A 16,378-nucleotide genomic window follows, 5' to 3' on the forward strand; every position below is an offset into this window, starting at 1 on the left:
TTTTCTTCTAGGAATTTTATGGTTTTAAGTCTTTAATCTATTTGGAGTAAATTTTTCACATGCTATAAGATAGTGTTCTAGTGTTTTGTGGTTTTTGTTTGTTTGTTTGTTTTGTTTTTGCATGTGGCTGTCCAGTCTTGCCAACCCATTTATTGAAGAGACTATCCTTTCTCCATTGTATGTTCTTTGTACTTTTGTTATAAATTAATTATGGGTTTATTTGGGGGCTTTCAATTCTATCCCATTGATGTATATATCTGCTTTTCTACCAATACCATGCTATTTTGATTACTATAGCTTTGTAATATAGTTTACAATCAGGAAGTGGGCTATCTCCAACTTTGTTCTTTTTCCTCAGGATTGCTTTGGCTATTGGGGGTCTTTTGTGGTTCTATATACATTTTATAATTTTTTCGTCCTTTGTGTGTGAAAAATGGGGTTTTGGTAGGGATTGCATTGAATCTGTAGATGGATTTAGGTAACATGAACATTTTTTAAGTGTTAATTCTTTCAGTCCATGAGCATGGAATAGCTTTCCATTTCTTTTTGTCTTCTTTAATTTCAACAGTGTCTTATAGTTTTCAGTATACAGATCTTTTACCTCTTGGGTTAAATTTATTTTCAACTCTTTTATTCTTTTTGTTGTGATTATAAATGGGATTATTTTATTAATTTCTCTTTCTGATGTTTCATTGGGACTACCTCAAACTAAAAAGCTTCTGCACTGCAAAGGAAATCATCAACAAAATGAAAACAAACATATCAAATTGAAGAAAATATTTGCAAATCATATATCTCATAATGGGTAAATCTGATAGTCTAAAATATATAAAGAATTCATTCTACTCACACATATATGCATTATATATGTATATATATAATGGAATGCTACTCAGCTATAAAAAAAAAAAAGATGAAATCTTACTATTTGCAACATGGATGGGCCTTGAGAGTATCATGCTAAGTGAAATAAGTCAGATGGAGAAGGACAAATACTGTATGATTTACTCATATGTGAAATATAAAAAACAAACAAAAATACAAAAAAAAAAAAAAAATGAGTAAGCCAAACCAAACAAACAAAAACCACACAGATACAGAGAACAGAGTATTGGTTACCAGAAGTGAAGGGGTGGCAGGGAGATGACAAAATGGGTAAAAGGGGTCAACTGTATGGTGATAGATAGAAACTTAATTTTTGGTGGGGAGCAGGCTGCATTGCATACAGAATTAGAAATATAATGTTATATACATGAAACTTATATAATGTTATAAACCAATGTTACCTCATTTTAAAAAGCCTCAAAAATATTATTAAAAAATAAAGATACTATTCCACTGTCTGCTTGCTCACATTTTTTTCTCATAAGAAACCTGCATTCAGTCTTATATTTGTTCCTCTGCATCATGGGCCATTTGAGGGGTTTGATGGTCTTGAATCTGTGGTTTTCATCAAATATTCAAGAAAGGTCAAAAAAATGGAACTCTGGTCCTTGGTAATATTTTACTACAGCTAGATTGAATGTTCCCCCAAATTAACAGACTTTATAAGTCATCTCTGTCCCCTTTACTTGATCTATGGTGACAGAAACACTGGAAGTCTCAACCTGCAGCCAACGGGGAATAATCAGTGTCCACAGCAGCAGGAGGAGGACCGAGTAATTTCTTCAAACTATGATGAGAGATGGCTGCCTAACTTTGAGAATCCTCCTAGTAAAAGATTAGCATGTAACCTTCCTCTGTTCCTAATAGCTACCAGAATAGCACTGTATCATGGTGTGTCACCCCCACCATACCGCCACATAGAGTTACTGTCAAGAAAACACCATTCATGTTGGAGACTATTAGGAAGCGGTTGTTCTTGTTTTTAGGGGCTTTTAGGAGCTGCAATTTTTAGTATTTTAATTTGCATACGCAGAAGGATTAGCATGAAGGTATTCAGTCAGAAAGGTACGACTTCAACCAATAGGATCAACTTTACGGTCAGCTCCAATTCTAGTTGGAATCCAGAATAAAATCAGGGAAGCACGATATAGGATGAGATCACCAATCAGCATAAAACATGGTTATGGTTAAAATATTATCAAGGCCATATTTAGAATGGTGTCAGATGGACCTTGATTAGGATTCTGACTCCATCGTTCACTAGCTGTATTAGGGTTCAGAAGCTTATTCAGAAAAATAATAGAATTTTGTTTAAAGGGTGCTTATTATAACTGAGTGAAATGCTGTAGGTTAAGTGCTCTCAGAAAACCGCCTAATACACGCTGAGCCCTCAAGAACTGGCAGTTATTACTGACTAGGCAATGAAGTTGAAGCTTTAATTAGAGAGACAGAATGCACAAACTTGACTAATAGATTCATGGCTCTAAGGCTGGAATAGATCATTTTTCTATCCAAGACTTTAGGAATCTTTAAATCAGAGTCAAAAATGGAGTCAAGTCCTAAGAACAAAGTCAACAGCCAAGAAGCCAAAAGAAGTCTGTAGATGTTATGAACCCAGAATAATGAAGAAACTGTAGTAAAGATGGGATGCAGAGTGATGAGTTGGGAACCACGAAGGCAGAGATTAGGAGAAAATTTGAAGAGAGTTTTGGAGAGAAGTCTGGGGAAATTGTCAGGCACTGTGGTTGTGGGCAAGTCTTCCTATCCGTAGGTTTGTGAACTTGGTTGATCCTACTACCCTCACTACTCATGGGAGTGAGAATAAGATTAAATAAGATGACCATCCACAGAAATACCACAATGGCAGACCCAGAGTGGACCTCAGTAAACACGAGCTGTTATTATGATGATGGTGTTGGATGGGTCATGGGTAGCCTAGGCATTGTTCACACTTAGCCACATCTGATTCTGACCTTAGGGCAATAGAAATTCCAGAAGAGTGAATGTGGAGTTGAGGACACACAAAAAAAGCACTGAAATGAAAAAAGTGTCCACCTGGAGAGCAGAGGAGAAGAATGTGTGAACACTGTGTTAGTGGTCCTAGTGCCCACCATGGCTGGATGGCTCAGCCATTTGTTCTCTCTGAACCTTTTGGAAATAAACATGTAGTCCAAGTTTGTTTCCTTTTATGCCTCAAAGTCTTTGCTTCATTTTTTGCCCTCTGGAGAGGCATGTGAGACTACAGAGATTCTACAGAGAAGTAGACTGAGCCTTTATCATGTGATTCCCACCTTAGAGGAAGAGAGAAGTTCAGAGATACCTAGAGATTAGATCAGGGTCCCTCAGCTCCTGTGATTGAAATTTGAACCCGGTCACATTGCTTCATATGAGCTCCCACTCTATTCCACCATGTTGCTATATAAGGGCCTTGTCAGATATTTAAACAGCATTGCCTCATGAAGGTGGTAACCCCCATAACACCAGACAGCAGGGCGGATGTTTGCTGGAGGTTGATCAGAGCTGTCAGCGAGTGAATTGCTGTCTCAGCATTGCTGCTGAGGAACTGTCTGCTCCCTCGCCCCAGGCATCGGGAACAAAGAGAAGGACCATCCACATGGCAAGTCTCCAAAACCACAGTGATTACACTGAATTTGCTTTAATACCTAAGCCAGGCACAGCTAGGGCAAGGGTCTAGCTTTAGTCAGGATGAGCTCGGGGGCTGCCCACAGAGTTCACTTGATGTCCAAATCCAGACAGGGCCTGCTTGGCAAATGCCTTCCTCAGTTAAACAAACAGAGTTAATTACAGAAATTGCAGATTTCATCTTTTATTAATGAATGAAAGTGCATGAGGTATCACAGGGCATCCATGGGCATATGAGCATTTATGCCATGAAAGCATTTTGAGTTTACTTGAAGCTCAGTACTGCAGGGACACAGTTGGTGTCTGGCAGCCTAAAGCAAGTAAAATGAAATCCTTCCCTTTTCCAATTACATAAAGCTAAGTCATAAACCAGGAAGGTATTGTGTAAATCATCTCATCTACCATTTTTATTTTATAAATGAGGGGGCTGAGGTCTCAGAAGAATCGGTGGAACTTGGTTGAGGTTACTAAGCTAATCTCCAACCTGGTTGCTGGTCCAGGGCTTCTGTGCTGTTTATATCTGGGGAAAGTCACATGCATATAAGGTCCAAGTTCTTTCTCCCTTTATTTTTTTCTTTTCCTTTTGCTTTTGTTTCTCTTCCATTCTCTTATTCTCCAATTAATTGTTTAATAATTTTCTCATTCTTTGTCTATTTTGTGTACTTTTTCCTTTTCTTCTCTTTCAGAAAAGACAGGAATATTCTTCATATAGTGTGTTCAATGTGCAAGAATTTTTATTTCTTTCTGTTTTCAATGTTTGTGAAGTGGAAACCCAAAGAGAATAAATGTCTCATCCAAGTTTACACAGCTATCCAGACACACGCTGGGGCTGAAACTCAGCTTCCTTCACTGTTAATCTCATGGTTTTGTTTTACACTTTGTAAGCATACTACATTTTTTTCCATTACAGTTAACAATTGTGAGCCATAACTTTTATTATACTATTGGTAACATGACAGCAATTTTCTTTTTTCAATGCCTACCGAAACTCATAAAAAAGTTTTAGTTTTTGTGTCTCTGAACTTCCTAAAATTCTAAAAGAAGGGCTCACACCAATTCCATCTATGGGACTTATGGCAACTAATTTCAGAATTTACCAAAGGTGTCTATAAGGTATATCTTTTGTTCTGATGTCTCATAAAATAATATTATCCTATTCAGAAAAGCATAAAAGTGTGTTTTCAACAACTGTTGAGACATTAGTGAACAGATATCACATCATTAGCACATCCTTCTCAATTTATATGTACTTTGAAAATATCATTTACTGAGATCCTTCATGTCTTTATCTCAAGAATCACCAATGACCACCTCAGTAAGTCTAGAGTATCCAACATTTCTTTAAAGAAAAAGAATCAGTCAAAAGGTTTTCTGATGTAAAAGTGTAACAGTGAAGAACAAATCTGACTCCATATTGGATCTGCTTCTTTTACTTCACACTTTATATTCTATTGCTTTTGCTACAAGTTAATCACTAAAGAAATGTTGCCTGTGAGCTTAAACTATACATAATAGCCCATCTCTGGGAACCCTGCCTCCCAGGTAATGAGCATTAAGCTAAAATACCTTTGTTTAGCTCACAAGAAACATCCTGACCAAGCCTGCCTGTGAAAGATTGCCAGAAGGAAGAAATTAACACATCCCCTCTGGAAGGCTGACGGGAAACAGGAAATGTTTGACTTTACTCCCTTTCCCTTTAGGATAAAAGAAGCCTGAATTCTAATTCAGGCAAGATGGTTCTTTGGGACCCCGCCTTCTCAGTCTGTTGGCTTTCCAAATAAAGTTGTTATTCCTTGCCCCAATGACTTGTCTCTCAATTTATTGGACTGTCGTGTGGCGAGCAGTATGAGTTTGGCCTCGGTAACCAAAGGTCAAGTAAATCTACTTCCATTCTACTGTGTATAGCTAAGCTAGATTTCCTGACCTCGGCTCCTTCACCATTACTCCCGTGGGGCTCTGGAAACGCCTGGGCAGGCTAGCAGAGCAGGTTAACCAATTATCTATTAGCTTGAGGGTGTCATGAATCTCATGGATGGCTTCAGTCTGAATGTATCTAGGCTAATGGCGACAACAAGGCTAAGACCACTGCACTAGAATCATTTATGCTAGTCTCCTGCCAACACTCCCTTCTAAAGGAATCCGCCTGTCCTTCAGCTGTTATATGGCCTTTCTCTCTACTTATATGACCCATGGGGTCCACTCTTCACGGTTATTTGAACAAAAGATGAAAAACTTCATCCAAAGGGAATAAGATAATAGGCTGAACAGTGACCCACTGTTGGGTCAGATGAAGTGAATGGTGTCAATCACAGTTTTCTGGCAGAAACATGAAATAAGAAAAGTTGAAAAAATGTGTTCACAGTTAGGGAGGTCTGTAAAAGAAAGATGAAATGGTAAAATGGACACCTGGCCCTGCTTCTGTATGAATAGATAAAAATTATTTAGTGCAATCATATTAAAAAAATCTTTGCATTCAGAGATACACCTCAAATATAAGAACCCTATTTATTACTATTCCCACAAATAAATATGGTCCTGAGCTCCTATTCCTGTATATTTCTGATTCCCTAATAAAAACAAGTTTATCTCAGATGTTTGCATTACCAGTATCTATGCACTTACCATCCCTTGTAGATATGCTAATTATAAGGGGCAACTTTTGTTTTTCTACCAATCATCTGCCTATCTGTAGCTCTCTTCCCCTCTAGAATCTCACTGTACTTCTTACTGAGAGTGTCCAGTTCTTCTCGAAGAGTGGACTTTCTCTGTAGGAAACATATCAAGTAAACATAATTTTTATTTTCACATGCAACATTCTCTTTGCTCTCATATTTTTTTAATGTACGAAGATCATGAGTGAGGGCCTACGAAGTAAACAGAGCTTACGATTTCCAGGTCAATACCAGTTTCAGTCCACATGTTTACCTAAAATCAACATCCTCTTTGGGGAAAAATAAAAGTGACCTTTTCCTTACAACCAAAGACTGAAAAGAAAGCATACCCCCAACAAACTGAGAAAGTTTGACCATCTTTAACACTGAGGTAGTGCAGAGAATACTCTTGCTGGTGGGAGGTCCCCAGCTGAACTGAGGACCCTTGGCTGGGGATCACAAGGGAGTAAGCTATAGGTGTATAGAAGATTATTTTATAAGTAACCCTCCAACCAAATTCTCTATAGGTTCCTAGAAATGTACTGCCTCCCAAACCTGAGCTAATGGACCAGAGTCCATTGTGATATGCTGGAAAAAAATGAGGGGAAAAAAAGTATTATATGATCACTTTTTATAAAGTAAATCTTATAAACTTTAAAGAAATGTTCTTGGTTTAAATATCACACCCTTTCTATATTCTGGAGATCAAATATCTTTTATGAAAAGATGCTCATAATAAACAGTGTTTCCTTCTCAATATCTTGACTAGGCTTAGTAAAATATTGATACCACATGTCAAACTAGAGGTACCTTTTAAATTTTGCTAAAAGTTTCAAGTTCAAAAATCTGGACCACTGGTGCATAGGGCGTGGAATCAAATGACAAGCTGAGTTTTGGAAGTTTGGGGATGAATTTCCAAATAAAGGAACTTAACGCCATCCAGAGAAGCACATATTCCCCAGTTCAGCAGCCGGGCTACTGGGGTAGAACCAGGACCTGCTAGAAAAATATCAATGTGCTTGAGCCATGAGGTCATAACAGAAGCCACAGGTATAGCCAAGAGTGAGACATCAGTGAAATAATCACAGACCCTATGATGAGCTTTGGGGCAACCAAAGGAAAGGAGGTGCTAATCATAGGGAAGAGGAGGCATGGGAGCCAATGGGGTCACCTTGGGAGTCCATAGACCATGAGAAAGGGTTTGGGATCTGGAGTCCTAGTGATTTAAAATGACAGGGTAAACATGAAAGATTATTATTTGTTACCATCACTGCAACCTTTTTCCCAGGGGTTATCTCCTGGTCAGTGACGCCTGGGGAAGGTGAATTATGTAAAGAAGTCAGAACGCGTTAGAGACTAGACCGGAAGTCAATGAGATACATGGAACTCCTTTGAATAGCGTCCTTTTCTGCACCCGTGTATGGTTTGACTTTTCCATCTAGACCTATGCTTCATCCTCCTGGCTGCATATTAGAAACACCTGGGGGATCTAAATAACTTCCAAAAAGGGCACTGTGATGAGTTCTGAGGTCTTGACCTTATCCACTGTGTGCCCTGGTGAAACTGCTTCATTCTGGTTCCTCACACAAAATGATGTCATTGGAATAGATGACCTCCTTCCAGCTCAGAACTTCTAGGCCCTTACGCATTTCCATTGATTTTTCCCAAAAGGAAATGCCATGATCTGATCCCAAGAAAGAAAAATTAATTTTAATATAGTTCCATTCATTTAAATTTTGAAATGAATAATAAGACTGAACTCAAGTACCTAGTTTTTGTCTTTCAATGGGAGACAGCAAAGAATAAAATTATCTCACTTCTTTCTTTGCTGAAGAGCCATAGCTCACTAAAAGGCAGGCAAGTCCTGTGGTGACATAGCCAAAGCACCTGTTGGAATTCCACCCGCTGGAACTTTCCAGAAAGTTGTTCACAGGGAGGTATCTCATTAGAGGCACTCTTCTATAAAACCATTTGAGAAGCACCTGAGAGAAGCTGCTGGCCACCAGGGGTTGCTGTCTGCTGGGCACTGAAAGACTAGGATGCTGGAGAGCCTCCGCCCACTGCTTGGGAAACCCCAGATGGACTTGGAGGAGCCTCACGGTCTGCAGGAATCTGCCCAGGAAATGCCCTGAAACCAGGAAGCAAAATTCCTTTCTTTCCCTTGCAATGACTCTCCAGCACTCTGTACTATCCGAATTAGCATTGTGTTCACTAGCAAAGCAAAACTATATAAAGGTGCCAGATCCATTTCCACAAAGCAGGCCACAAGGGTTACTTAGAAGCTAAGATGCAATCGGTCGATAACGGGGCATGAGCTTCCTGAGAGATACACACCCAACCACTCATATGTTATTCTGCCTAGGGTCCAAAGAGACTGCGGAATATTTCTGAGACTGGCATTGATGTGTACACCAAGTGTTCCCTGTGTGCTACCCCCCAAGTCCCCACTGTGTGAGACCAGCCCAAGTTGCTGCACTTTTCCCTGATTCTCTACCTGCACCCCACCTTTCCCTACTCTTCCTGTCTTACCACGGGGACTAGACTCCAGCTGTGGGGTCTGACCTCTAAATCGTTCCCTCCAAACTCTTCCTCAATATTCTTTGACTCCACAGATTCCAAAGTGGGAGGGAATTCACTGAAGGGTGTTTACTTTAGGAAAATGCTGATACATTCATCTTCACATCAGGTGTAGGCAGGCAGCAGGAGGAGTCATGGATGGGCACAGAGAGTAGAAAATGACTGAGGAAAGGTGGGCACAGCACTGCGGTCTCTAGGCTCAGGTTCTACAGGGCCAGTGTTATTGGCAAACATCCTCTGAGAACTGCTGTGGGGCTCTGCTGGGGTGAGGACTGAGTCAGAACTCCGGGAACCAGAGAAATCACAGAGGGGCCCACAGAGCCAATGAAAGCAAAGGTGATTTTAAATATTTTACAGAATCAATTCTTAATGAATTTAACTTTTAAATAAATGCATTCCCAGTATCAGGGGGCAGGATAAAAATGATATAAGCTAATACAGAGAATGGAAGGGAAAGAGGTAAAATACTGAGAAGTGAGAATTTCAAAATTAGAAACAATTTCTGGTACTAAACAGAACTGAGAACAAGAACTAGTAAGTTCTAGTAAGAACTAGGCAAATATGAAGCATAACTGAATGCTTGACCATGTTCCCTCATTGCTTCTCAAGGAAGATTTCCCATTCTCCTTATTAGTTGTTCAGTAATGTTTCCCTAAGCAGAATGGCCAGAGCATTAGACAAACATCATTGGTACCAAACTCCCTAGTTTCATGCTGAGAAAGAGACAGTGCTTAATATTTTGACATTTGACTTTTGAGCACAGAATGGCACAGCCATGGCAAACGGAAGCAGTGTATATTGACTGTACTCTTTTCCTCCTCTACCAGAGCCCAATATTGTCACCTTTCTTTTACAAATAATCTCCCAATTGGAGCCCCAAATGGCCCCAGATGCAGGAAGTACCTTCAGTCCTGGGCTTGGTTCTGCACGGGAACAGGTGTTTTTCAAGTGATGCGTAGAGAAATCTCAACTGCCCCATGTTGGGTCCCCTGGGTGAAGGAGATCTTGAACGTGCCAAGTTCCAGAGTCAGACTGCATCCTACAGCTCCTGAAACTAAGTCATATTGAAATCACATCGGTGATTGACAAGAATCATTGTTGATAAGGATCTCAGGACCACCTCGTTCAAAATACCAGCCAAGCCGTTCCTGTTGTCCATTTAAACTGAGGCAAATCACGTGGCTGGTTTGCTGAGCATTTCAATATGGGTGTACCATATTTTATTTTAGTCGAAATATTTCTTTTAAAAAATATAACATTTTTCTACCATTACAAAAGAGAAAGTGACACAATTGTAACTGCAATAAAAAATTTTTAAATTTTTAGAAGTAATGCATAGTAATTATAAACACAAGGGAATATAGAATAACACAAAGAAGATTAAAATGTCCTATGGCCTCTCCTCAAAGAACAAACTTTCATTCTAGAAGCTTCCAGATACTGAAATCCACTATTTTAATAAGAAAGAAGGACATGAGACAGATGACTGTATAAAGAAGTTGTGGTATATTTATACAATGGAATATTACTCAGCCATAAAAAAGAATAAAATAATGCCATTTACAGAAATGTGGATGGACCTGGAGATTGTCATTCTAAGTGAAGCAAGCCAGAAAGAGAAAGAAAAATACCATATGATATCACTTATATGTGGAATCTATAAAAAAAAAAAAGAAAGAAAGAAATAAAAAGAAAAAGAAGACACTAATGAATTCATCTACAAAAGAAACAGATTTACAGACATAATAAACAATCTTACGGTTACTGGGGGAAAAGGGGTAGGAAGGGATAAATTTGGGAATTTAAAATTTGTAAATGTTAGCCACTATATATAAAAATAGATAAAACAGGAATTTCTTCTGTATAGCACAGGGAACTATATTCAATATCTTATAATAAACTTTAATGAAAAATAATATGAAAACAAATATCTGTATATATATGCATGAGTGGGACATTATGCTTTACACCAGAAATTGACACACTATAACTGACTATACTTCAATTTAAAAAAAAGGAGATGGGAAGGTGGAGTCATTGCACCCCTCCTCCCACTTTTTTTTCTTGTGGTGCACCACCAATAGTGCAAAGGACCAAGCAGTACAAAGGACCAAGTTTAAGTCAGAAGCTGACCCTCAATAATTTTAACTCTGACATTCTGGCTTTTAACTTGTATCTTAACCTCTTGAGTTCCCATTTCCTTTCCTCATATATAAGGGATGATTTTTTTTTTCTAACTTATGTTTGTTTGATGGAGGTGTCCTTAGATATTTATTGTAAGACCAGATAAGGGTCTTGGATGCCCTCTGGGGCATTGGACCAGTATGGCCATGACACTTGAGTTTTCAAAATTAGGTCCAAAGAGAAAAGCAGACTGAGAGAAAGAGTTTACCACTACGGGGTGAGGCATGGCAGAAGATGAAATGAAATGTCATAAAATATTCATGAGCTGGAAACCAAACTTCATGGTGCAGAAAGAATCTGACAGAGCTGGTAATAAATTCCATCTTTGCGATTTACCCAACTTGTACACTTGGGCAAGTTACCTAATAACTTGTTACTTTTATTTCTGTATATCTAATGGAGGTTAATAATCACACCTTCCTCACTGGATTATTTTTAGAACTACATTAAACATCTAGGCAAGCCCCTAGCTCAGAATCTGGTACACAAGAGATGTTTAATAAGCATTGTTTTCTCTTCCCTTCCTCTTTCCTGCTGATTTATTATCTATTGAGGTCTGAAGTTGAAGGGGGTGGTATGTTTGAAGTCATTTTTTCCTTAGATTTCCTTTGGTTCAATATGTGCCTGTCTCTCATGTCCTATCTGAGAGTTTGTTACCCCAGGTTAGCAATGCTGAAGGGGTTGCTATGGCTACCGCTATCCTGTGACTTCGAGTAATGATAAAGCAGCAGGAGGCTTTCATGCAGATGTCCTCAAAACCACAGAGAAGGAAGAGGGAGCCTTGGGGGGACACCTGGGCATGAAATTCTGGGCCTTCAGTGGGCAAGGGTTGAAATCAAGCCTGTGATGTGAGGTCTGTGCATGTCAGGACCACCTTACCCAACATGCTCTTGCCCTCCCAAATGAGCAACGATCACATTTGGGAAACTCAAAACACAAAAATATTATTCCCTGCACTTTTGTTCCTTTTTTCAATCTCTTTTCTATTTGATACCATATGATATCCACTCTGTCTTCCCTTGAAAACAGATTCCTTGATTTTAACTCTGGGGGAAAAAAAAAGAGAGAGAGAGAGACAGAGGGAGAGAAACCCTTTTTCCTTTAATTAAAGTTGCTTAGTGAGTCAATACCTTTTACAGATGGCAGCAACATCCAGGCACATGGTGTTTCTCCATCCCATACCGTAAGTTGTGTGGTATTGATTCTTCCCCTTTTTTGTCCACATATCTTGGGCATTCTAACCTGGGACCACACAAGTCCACAGTTTGCATAGAGCTGATCAATCAGTCCAGTCAAAATTCTCAACCTAAAAGCCAAAAAAAAAAAAAGAAAAAAGAAATTTTAATTAAAAAAGGAAAAAGAAAAAGCATGAATTACATTACCTAGCCAAGCTTTGCTCTAGTCATTTAACATAAGTAATCTCATTTCATCTTCCCAGCTATTCCGTGGAGTGGCTGACACTTCCTCATTTTACAGAGGTAAGAACTTGGCCTGCGGTCACAGACTTAGTAAGTGTCTGAGCCACTGTATGGGCCTGGGACCATCTAATTGCAAAACCAGCAATATTTCTCTCTGTGTAGTTGTCTAATAGGCACACAGACGTATGATGCTCAGCACAGAGCATTACACTTGTGTAAAAGTATACACAGCATCAAAAGCTGCCTGTGACAGCTGGCCAGTATCATGTCTGGGATTTTTTCTAAGTCTATAAGGTATTTGTCGATGTAACCTGTTCTCAGGGTTGCTGGTCTTCGAAAAATACATATCTAGGGAAGCAGAGGAAAGAACAAATGTTGCCCGTGGCATTTCACTTCTATAGCCCTCAGCTCCTAGAAACTGAATTTCTTTCGTTTTCTCACTACTTAGATTTGGTCGCTATTCAGACAACACAGAAAATATACATGCTATCCTTTTCCAATCTAATCCTCACCTTCTCTGTTAGGCTGTAAGGAGGCAGGAGGGCATGATGAAAAGAAAATCGCCTTTAGACCATGAATAACCAGGGTGTGCATCCTGGACACCTTCAGCAACCTGACCCAATTCTTCATTTCTCAAGGGGGTGAGAAAGGCTCTCTTCTGGCAGGGGTTGAAGTCATGTCTGGGATGCAAGGTCTGTGTGGGTCCAGCCCACGGTCGACACACAAACAATCTGTGAAACACCAGGCCGTTCTGAATGAATAACTACCATGTTCCAGAGACTCAAAGCACAGATTTCTTTTTATCTGTATCTTTGTCTCTCTTTTCCATCTAATCTCCATTTTCAACCATAGATCCCTAGTACTATGAGAATTTAACAAAATTCACCTATTTGACGTTCCTACTACTTTAGCTGGCATATAGTAGATGCTCAACAAAATCAGTTCCCTTTCCCTTCTCCTTCTTCCTTCACAAAGGAGAAGACAATCCACTTCTCTGTTTTTAGTACAAGGTACTATTTTCTTTCCACAAATCTAATTTCCACACATAAAAGCTCCTAGTGAAGAGCAGGAAAATCAGCATTTACTCAGCAAAGGCACTTGAATGTTCTTTCCTTAGGCGGCTTAATTATGTGGTAAACTTACAAACACCCGCTATGTATGAAGGGGAATAAATACAGAAAACTACAAATCATAGACTTGACCCTCGAAGAGCTCACAGCTGGGCTGGGGAAAGAGTGACACAAGACGGAACTGTGAGTGTGGGCTAAGGGAGTTGTGACTCGCGGACTCCAGATTAGAACCTTGGAGTTATGTGACTACAGGAAGTCTCCCTAACCTCAGGCCAAGGAGATCGCTAACGAGGGGAAAGAACAAAAGACTTCTCTGCAAGATTTAAAATTCTGCAGCTCTTCCAAGCTTTGAGATGAAATACAGCCTCCACTCCTGAAGAGAGATCGAATCTCTACCACAGAGAGGCTTATTCGCAATCACCCAGATAGCCAGACTTGGCAATCAAAGAGAATCAACTGGGGAACTGGCTGCTTAAAAACATTAGTTCCTAGTGAATTGTATTTCAGTACCAGACATTGAGACTTAGGAACTCTGTATAACACGTGGGAGAGAAAATCTTCGCATACACTCTTAAACTGTACTGACATGGCCCAGTGTGAAACAGAAATTAGGCAAATCTCTGAGCTGTTTGAGAAACTAAGCCAACTCGATTTGATGGGTGGGATCTTAGCCTGGGTAGCCTCCCCGATGGTCCACACTGGCCATTGAGAGGCTGATCCACCTTCCCTCCCACAGACTCCCACACAGTCTTCTCAGAAGGAAAGCTTTCCGTTGCCACTTTTTGCTACTAGAGAGCTTCTCTTTGGAACCTCTGCTAAAAACACTAGGCACCTTGCTTAGTTTGTTTTCCTTCTCTAGAGTCGGGAGTTTAGAGAAATAAACACAGGGAAACAGTGGAAAGAAGCCAACATTTATTCAGCCCACAGGGGAGGTCAGGCACTGCTCTGTGTGCTTCTGTCCCATCGACCTTGCAAGATGCCCTGGACCCCATTCTATAGGTACAGAGCTCAGAATCACAGGGTTAAAAGCGACTTTCCCAAGGTTACTTAGTTGGTAAAAGGTGAGAGCAGATTCGCACCCATGACTCTCTGAATAAAAACACTCACATCCGTTTCCATCCTCCCACACTGCTTCCCTCAAAGGGCAGCGTCTTCTCTTACTTTCCCTTATCATTTCCTTCTTGGTCTTTCTTAGTTCCCCCTTCTCTCCTTTTCTTCGCATCCTTCCCTCACTCTTGACTACACTGAAGTGGCGTGGAGGTCACACTGGTTGACACTGGTTCATACTTCTCATTGCCGGTCATTTTCAAGGCAGCCAAATTCCTATCTGAGGGGTAAAGCTCTCTGCAGAAAATTAGAAGACAACATTGTGTCAAATTACAAAGATCATGAACTTGCTTTTGATCTCTCTTCATCTTTTTTATATATTTTTGGAGTTATTTATCAGTTGAGACATCAGTTGGTTGAATGACACTTCAGTCATTGCTCCCAAAATATGCAGGGTGGTTAAGGGGCCATATGTTCGCAGGCAGTATGAAACTGTCAAAGGAAGATGAACTCTTTTCCCACAATCTAATTCTATGGAAAATTTCTCTTATATTCATACTTGTTGTTTTTAGTCATGATTCATACATAGTGTCTGAGAAGCATCGTAGCTGCCTTTCATTTGCCAATAGTGTTCAGGAGGGTGTTTTATTGCGAAGACATAAAACACAAGATTAACACTAGTCAACAGGTCATATGCGCCATTTGCTGTCCACCACAGAGAACTGTGATTAAACTGTGATTCTAAGCAAACAGGCTGATAGAAAGGAATGTACCTTGCTTTTAAAGGCACAACTTCATGTTCATCGAGGACTCTGAATAGCTGCAATCCCCGTTAACAGCCTCGTTTATTTTGGAGACTGGCAGTTTTCTAAACAGCTGTAGGAGCACAAATGTAGGCCAATGTAAGAAAATCATATTGAGGAATTTGCTCAACTTCAGAACTGGGCCATGCCTCAAGGTCAGCACAAGCATTACACCACCATCGCACTCTCCACACCTGCCTCCTGGCCAGTCCTGCCCCACTCCTTTAAGCAGCTGCATCCAACCTCATACATGCACTGAATACCTACCAAACAAATCCTACAAATCTTCCTGGCTGTGAACTGCTCACCTTGTCCTGGTCCTCAAGCAAGGATCTACTTGATCCTGGCTCTCCTGGCCAACAATTTTTGTCCTTATCTTATTCTCACGTCTGACTCTGGGAGGACCAGGGCTGGGGTTCCCCAGGATTATTTTTCATGGAGATTTCTGTGGTTTGACAGGTCAGGACCTACACCAGGATGTATTCGCGTTCTGTATCACAGGTTAACAGATGAGGCTGAAGGAAGTCAGGGCGTAAGTGTAGTAGCAAGGAGGAGGGTGTTCTAGTTAGCTAACAGAGAATAATAAACCACCTCAAAATGTAGTGGTTACAATAACTACGTTTATTTATTTTGCTCACTAATCTGCAATTTGGGAGAGCTGAAAGGGAGGGGCACCTAATCTGGTGCACTTAGCTGGTTCATTAGCCATTTGGAGACATTGATAAAGTCTATACAGGTCAGCATCTGGACTTCAGAGGAGGATGGAGATGGGTGGAGAATGGACAAGGGACACAAATGCCCTCTGTTTTGCAGTTTCCCTCTGGAAACAAATAAGACCAAGGCATTTATTTACTTTTGTTTCATAATCGTTCTTCAGGATGATGAAAATCGTCTTTTTTGTTGTTGTTTATTGACTTTATTCTCCTTGCAATTTAATGTTTTCATTTGAAAGCATCTTACACTGCAAAGGAGGGGAAAGGACAGCACCAAGTTATATTCTAGTATTTTGTGGGAAGATCTGCCAGTAATTCTCATCCCCAAAAGAGCAAGCGTTCTGGCCACCTCCCTGTGGCAGAGGAAGGAGAGGAAGCATTTGTGAG

Source organism: Camelus ferus, chromosome 11 (genome assembly GCF_009834535.1).
Source record: "Camelus ferus isolate YT-003-E chromosome 11, BCGSAC_Cfer_1.0, whole genome shotgun sequence".
Classification (NCBI taxonomy): domain Eukaryota; kingdom Metazoa; phylum Chordata; class Mammalia; order Artiodactyla; family Camelidae; genus Camelus; species Camelus ferus.